Source organism: Scleropages formosus, chromosome 10 (genome assembly GCF_900964775.1).
Source record: "Scleropages formosus chromosome 10, fSclFor1.1, whole genome shotgun sequence".
Taxonomy (NCBI): domain Eukaryota; kingdom Metazoa; phylum Chordata; class Actinopteri; order Osteoglossiformes; family Osteoglossidae; genus Scleropages; species Scleropages formosus.
The window spans coordinates 31359447-31367144 of NC_041815.1; positions in this window are offsets into that span (position 1 = coordinate 31359447).

Here is a 7698-nt window from a genome sequence, read left to right on the forward strand (position 1 = left end):
TGGGCTGAGGGCTATGCCGTGTCTCCAGCTGGGGGGAGGGGGCACAGGAAGAAAAGGAGGAAGTTGCATCGTCATCGCTGTCGACATGTGGTACCACCGTGGTGTTATTTTGATCCTGAAATGCTATTTCTTGTGTCCCTCCGCTGGCACTGGCATCAGAAGGTGCCCCCTCCCGGGTGGGAGCAGAACTGGGTCGGGGCTCTGGCTGCGGCAACGGTGCCGTCTGTAACGTTTCCACAGCGTTGCGGCAACATTGCCGTAACGTCGGCACCGCGCCACCGCAGCATCCGCAACGTCTTGCTCAAAGTGGGTCGCGGCAGTGTCAGCTGCGCGAGGGTGGGCGGGGGAGGGGCAGGCAGGGGGGCGTGGCCTTCTTCAAATGGGGGCAGCTGGTCAAATTTAAGTTGAATCTCTTTATTGGGGGAGAGTAAAGTGTTGAGGGACAGGAGCGTCATCACTTACAGGAAGGAGGAGGAAACAGCAGGCAGGACCTCAGCTCCACAAACGCTCAACAGAGAGAGCAACGCTGTACAGAACAAACGCACTGCATCGTGGGATTGCTCGGCTCAAGCTGCGGTCAGCGAGTTCGCCCTTGAGGCACGGAACCGGATGCGGATGCGTCCTGCGCAGCGTCGGCAGCGATGACCTTGTCCTGGACAGCGCTGGAGTAGTGAAGTGCGATGACGGTCAAAGGTCAGTGGGACGGGACGGAACGGGACAGAACAGGGCACGACGGGACAGGATGGGACAACGCTTTGTTAATCTCTAAAGGGAAATTCACACACAACAACTCAACATGATACATAATAAGAAAGGATAGTCATACCATCTCACCCAGTCCATATATAACCACTTGTCCTGAGCAGGGTCATGGTGGAGGACCCTGGAGGACCGGAGCCTATCCCCGAAGTACTGGGTGCAAGGTTGAGGAGGTACATCCTGGACGGGATGCCAGTCCATCAGTTACACCAACAGAAACAATACAAATAAATGACAGAATAACCAAAAAGGGCAAAATCAATGTTTATGAGTTACAGATGTACTAGAAGTTGCAGTGCATCCTGGGAATTTACTGTAGTTGCACATGCAGTGGTCGTGGCGCAAGTACTGGGGTCCAGCCTCGGACGTGCAATAGTTTCCCTCAGAGCTGCTGAATACACCCCACACTGAAGAAGGGGTTCTAACTCATCTCTTCAAGAGCCACTTTCCTCCTGACAGCTCCATCTGCCATGACTATCTACGTATTATGTTACTTCACTCTTACATTAACTTGAGCTGGGACTTGAACCTGCAACCTCTGGGCCAAAAGGGAGCAGCTCAACCGCTACCCTACGCTACTAGCTGCCACATAGGAGCTACTGGAGAGATGGGAACCAGCAACGTGGTGATATCAGACACACAAGCTGTGTGCCCACAGTGCTGTGTCTGTAGCTCGTTGTCTGTTGTTGACGTACTTTTACTGTAGTTGTGGTTAGAGCTGCCACCTTGCACTCGGAGGTCCCAGGTTCAAATCCCACGTGTTGCTGTAGGACCCTCGATTGAGGTACTTAGGTGAACACACACACACACACACACACACACACAGTCTGAAGCTGCTTGTCCCAACTGGAGTCGCGGTGAGCCGGAGCCTAACCCGGCAACACAGGGCACAAGGCTGGAGGGGGAGGGGACGCACCCAGGACGGGACTCGAACCCCGGACCCACCAGAGAGCAGGGCCCAGCCAAACCTGCTGCATCCCACACTTAGGTGAACTAATAGGGTAAAAATGACCATGCTGTGGGGGGTGCGGTGGCGCAGTGGGTTGGACCACAGTCCTGCTTTTCGGTGGGTCTGGGGTTCGAGTTCCACTTGGGGTGCCTTGCGGCGGACTGGCGTCCCGTCCTGGGTGTGTCCCCTCCCCTTACGCCCTGTGTTGCCGGGTTGGCTCCGGTTCCCCGTATGGGACAAGCGGTTCTGAAAATGTGTGTGTGTGACCATGCTGTATAAATGGGTTAACGAGTGTATCGTGAGTTGGTAAATAACTAAATGTCAGCGTTTGCTCTGAGCTGCACGTCATTTTAGAGAGAGAAGATGAGGGTCGGTGTAGGAGGCCATTCCTCCGTGACTCGGGAGATCTTTGCGCTCGGCATGGGCTCGCGTCCCCGCGGCGCAGATCACACGCTCCCGCCGGTTTGCTGTGGTGCCGCACGACTCCTCTGCTCGCTCGCAGCTCGGTGCGAGTCGGAATCGGGGGAATAATGTCATTTGGTCCGTGCGCCACGCGGCGCTTTACCTTACAGCGTGTTCACGCGCCGGAGCAAAAATGCGCTCGTTCCTTGTCTGACGCAACCTAAAGCCATTAGCGCGTCCCGTCTTATTCCCCCGCCGCGGCGCGCTGATCGGATTCTCGGCCGCTCGCCTTCGGTGGAGCCGCGCCGCGTTCCCGCCGTCTGTCATACGGGCCGTCGCTAAGGAGGCCGAAGCAGCGGTAGAGGCAGCGCTTCCCCGGCGATGGCCGCTAAACAGCTGTCAGGAGGAGTCAATAAGGCGGAGGAGGCGGTGCCGGCAGTTGTGGCGGTGCTGCGCTTTCCCCGTTGTGAGTCGCCGCTCGGCCTTAATAAGAAGCCTCCAGCTAGCAGGGCGGCGAAATTGCAGCGCAGATATTGAGACGCCACATATTGGAGTAGGTCGGCGTTTATGGGCAGCCGAGCCGAGCGGGACTCCCGTCGCCGGGCCCAGAAGAAGGAGTCTTTCATTTAGCGATATCTTAATAACACGTAACTGTCTCGCAAACCGTTTAGTGTTCCGCCGTTCCCATTCGCTCGCGCGCCTTTATTGCCCCTGTGTGTTCGGAGACTATTTATATATATTTATATATTGCGGCAATACTGTGCGGCGGCCTACTTTCCCCAGCCGCCCACCCTGTGGGGCTTCCGGAGAAGGAAGACGTGAACATTGATCAACCGGAGGGAAAGAGGCTTCCGAGCGAAGGAGCGGGAAGGACTCCGCAGCGGCCGTCGGCGCGGGTGCCTTTGTGGGAACGTGCGGGAGGAAGACGGCCTTCGAGGGAGGGAAACGCCCCTCTGCGTGGGGAGAGGAAATCGCTTCCGGCGAGGACGGGCTCCCGAGGTGCTTCAGATACTCGTCCCGCTCGAAGCTCTTCTCTTTCTTCTCTTCGCTCGGCCTTCTGTTCTTGTGCGGGAGCTCAGTCGGACGTCCCGCAGAGTCTGGAAACGGGAGGAGGAGGAGAAGAGGAGAGGAGCCGCAAGCGCCGGAGAGGCCCGCGCAGAGACGAGCCCTCGAGGACCGATAAGGGTTAGTCTTGCTTCGCCGCAGGATCGCGAGCTCCGCGTCAGCTCTGTTCGGCACTATCTGGTGCGTTTTGGCAACAGAAACATCGCGGCAGCAACCCTTGGACTTCGGCGCAAAGTGTGCGTTCCTATTGCGATATTCATGTTTGCTGTATTTTATGCGGCGGTCGGGTGTCCTCGACGACCCCAAGCTGGTCAATGGGGGCGTGAGGGCAGGGGGTGGGCTCTTCTACAGTCGACACGCAGGGCAGCCGATGGCCTTGGGCAGCTGCGACTCAAACAGCGAATGAGTGAGCAGCTCACCTCCGATTGGAGGAAAGCGGCCACCCCCCGTCACCCGACCGCGCCCGCAGATCCCATTCGGCATTCGGTTTTCCCACCATTCGTGTATGCGCAATATGCACGTTCCAACGTGAGTGTGTCCTTGTGCACGTTGAAACAGCATGTGCGGTTGTCATGACCCACAGGGACAATACCCCGACTGGCCACGGGGGGCGCCACTCGGTGCCGCGAGCCCCGGCCCAAGCGCCCGTTCGCAATCCGGTAGTTCCTGAGGTGTAAAAGGAGCAAGCGGCGGAGGACAGATTGCGGATTCTTAATCGGCGTTTCTGTTGCGCTCTCTTAGCGATCATTAGTTCCCCGTTTCCTCAGTTTGTTCCATGGGTGTGTGTGTTCTAGTCCCGAATGCCCGTCCTGCCTCTTGTTCTCCAGTCCTGGTCCAGTGTTCCAGTCCGGTATTTCGTCACACCTCTGTGTTCAAGTTCTACTCACAGATTCACATTTCACTTTTCACCTTTGCGCGAATACGCTGCGCCTCCCTCCGTCCCGCGTTCGTTCTTTCACCTCCGTCCGGTCCGGACGCTACAGCGATGAGCGGAGCCGAGCCCCGTCGCTGACCTGCGAAGGCCGACCACGTGAGAAGTGACCGTGTGAACACGGGAAGGCCGAGATGTTCGGCGCGAATTCCTTTAGAATCTCGGCTCGGTGAAAGGAAAGCAGGTTCTCGTGCACGGCTGTTCCTCCTATCCCGGACGGGCCTGCTATTCCCTGTCCGTCCTCAGGGTTGCTGTTCCCTGCTGACCGATGGCAGCTGTTAGTTGACCACCTGCCGCTGACCGTCTCAGTGTGCCGGGAGCTGGCATAAAACCCCCGACCATCGAACCTCTGTTGCGTTTGACTGGAAATGCTCTCTGCTGAGTCAGATATGCAGAAAAGCAGCTTTTGTCAGCAGTGTCTAACCTGGGGGTCCCAGCGAGCTCCCTCCACCTCCCCGTACCACCCTGCACCTCCCCGGACATCTATTTCTCTGTCTATCTATCTGTGTCTCAGACTTGCAGTACGTTCACCAGGCTCTCGCTTGCGGTACAGCACCCGTGCCGCACACCTGGGACTTCTGAACCCTCCAGCCCCGGTTTCAGGTGTCAGAACCTCGACGCAAATGCAAATATTGCAGGTCATCGTCGTCGTCGTCTCGCCGCTGCTTGTAAAGTAAAAATGGAAGGAAGCGTTTGTACGTGTGCTGCGCCGGCGGCCTGTCTACTGGTCTCCGAGTTCCTACAAAGAGACCTCTGCACCGTACACTTCCAATTATGATAATTACTTGTGGGATTTCAAGGGTGCTTAGCAATAATTGACTGCTCTTTCGTATGCAAATGACACGGCCGTCCCGTGGGCGTCGGCCTCTCCGCGGCGCGGGCCCTGGGCTTTCTGGGCACGGCAATACCATGTCTTCGCCGGCCTCGTCACGTGCGAGTCCGGTGTTGTTTAGGCCCCGCCTCCTGGCCCTGCCCACCTGTCCGGTCACCGAGTTGGCCCCGCCCCCCGCAGGCCCAATCCTGTCCTGAACCCGTGTCCCCGGAACTGCAGGGAGCTCCGCGGGACTGGATCCCATGCGGACGGCGGCAGCACCCATTGGCAAGCGCCGCGCGCCGAGTGACGCGGACAGTGCAGAGAAACAGCTTAACCTGCCGGCTCTGCTGGAAAGAGCAAACGTTGCTGTCATCATTCTTGAGTGTGTTTTTCCCTTTCCTTTTTGCTGAACTCATCAAACTTCTCTGTTTCAATTACGGTGAAAATGATATCAGTAAGTCTGTCGTCTCTCGGCGCCGCCGAACGAGAAGAGCAAACAAGAGATTACAGAGCCCTTAAAAACATTCCCACGAAAAGGCTCTTTGGAAAATTAACCTTTTGTCGGATTCATTAACCGGCCTATTAACACTAATACAGTGTATCTGGACCCCCACCTGCTCAAGTGCCATAATTACAAGTTGGCTTTTAGTAATTATGTCTGTTCCCAAAGTGAGCCTGTGTGTGTGTGTCAGTGTTTACACAGCTGCATTTCCTGAACAGTAATACGCAAAGTGTCCGTTGTGCACTTCAGTGTCACTTTCAAACGACGTCCAGCTCGTTCTCCGCGGAACCGACGGAAATTCCGTTTTTCGGAAATGACTCCATATGCGTTTGAATCTCTTCTCTGCCGAACAGCAGTCGATTCCCCCGGTTCGAGCCAACGCTTTCTGGCACCGCCGGCCGTCCCGATGACCCCCTCGCCGGCCCCAGGTGGTGCACAGCTCTGCAATGGGCTCTCCTTTGCGGGAGGAGGAAGCCCCGAGTCGGTAAGAGCACCCCCTCCCCCCCATGGGGCTCGTGAGCCATTCGCCGAATTTGGTACCGTCGCGCGAGGCTATTATCCTGCAGGAGTCGGTGTTGCGGCGTTCCGGCTTTTAGGGCGAGTGGCTGCCGCCGTAATGATCCGCCCAGGTGGTTGGTGGGACTGGAAACACAGACTGTGCCGAGAAGCAGGAGCAAAAACTCTGTTCCACTACTCTGTTTATCCCGCAGCTCGGCCCGGTGGGGGGCGGAGGTGCTGGGGGGCTTTCTCCCTTTGTTCTAACGAGGAGGAAAAAGGCGGCGAGGGTCCCGCAGTCGGCGCATCCAAATCCCTGATGCCGAGGACTCGGTCCTTCTGTCCGAGACCGTCGCTTACGGTGCTGGAGGCGGACGCTCGAGAGGCTCCACTTAGCCTGAAGTGGTCAGAAACGTGCAGCCTTTCCAAGGGCCTCAGTCTGGAGGGTTCGTGCTGCTGGTGAGGAATCGCAGCCGTCTTTCTTCAGACAGGGAACGAAACGGTGTGTCCTGGTGTCCGTGAAGATTCTCAATTATCCAGGTCATAGCATCTGGGGAAAAAAAACAAAGCTAGAAGAACAAAGGCAACTGGACTTGCATGAATTTCCTTGAATACATTTCACCACGCATCCAAGTGGCTTCTTCAGTTCTAAAAAGACTGGTGGGGAGTTCTGGTTTTAAACTTGGAACATCTATGGGTGGAGCCCATTTGAGACTCACATGACTAGGGTCTGTTAACGACCCAATAATCACCTGCCAGTTGGAGGATGTTATTGAAATTAACCTGGGTGGTGTCCTGTTTTTTTTCGTTGTCCTAGTGCAACTCTGACATCAGGGCTTTCGAACCCGTGCGGCGCCGGCGCCACCGGCAGCGCAGAGCTCACTTACACTGACATTTCTTCAGTTATCACACACTTCTATCCAAAGTGAAGAGAGTTCACCATCAACAGACAAGGAGCTTTAAACACACACATAGGACTGTGAACGCACAGCTTCAGTATCTTACACCACCACGTTGTTGGTTCACATTCCTCCAGTAGCTCCTATAGGAGTGACATTCAAATAGCAAATACATAGCTAATCACAGTAGCTGGTGTTGGACTCATTGATGGAGCCGTCAGGAGATCAGGAGAGACGTGGCTCTTAAAGAGATGGGTTTGAGACCCTTCTTCGATGCGGGAGGAAGGATTCAGCAGTTCTGAGAGACACGGGGGGCTCATTCCATCTCACTGGGGACAAAACCGAGAACCTGCAGACCGCTGATTCTAGGCCACAAAGTTGCCCGAGGTTGAGGAGTAGGGCTGTAGGTACTGAGGTTCAGATCCTTTGACCGTCTTGTAGACTGTAACCAGAATGTTGAACTTAAGAGGGGCAGGAACAGGAAGCTGAAGAGAGACGAGATGACGAGGGGGACTCATGGGACGACTTTGGCAGGACCCTGCCTCATGCCGCAAACACAAAGTTTTGACTCGTTTTCACTCTTTGACTCATCATGTCGTTGGCTGATCATGCTGTTGTGGACACTGCGGAGTGCGGAGGAGCTCAGGAGCTCCTCCCTGGGAGAATGTTCTAGAGAATTAGTTTCAGTCTTCAGCCTCAGCTCAGCGATCCTACAAAGGCCACTGAAAAACACAACATGTTTCGACCTTTAGAAACATCATCTCACGACCTTACGAACTCATTTAATGTCCTCCGTTGCAGCACTTTAACATAATTCCTCTCAATGGTTACATGGTGGACTTTCTATTTTATCGTTTATCTGACATCGTCATTGTTGTTGCC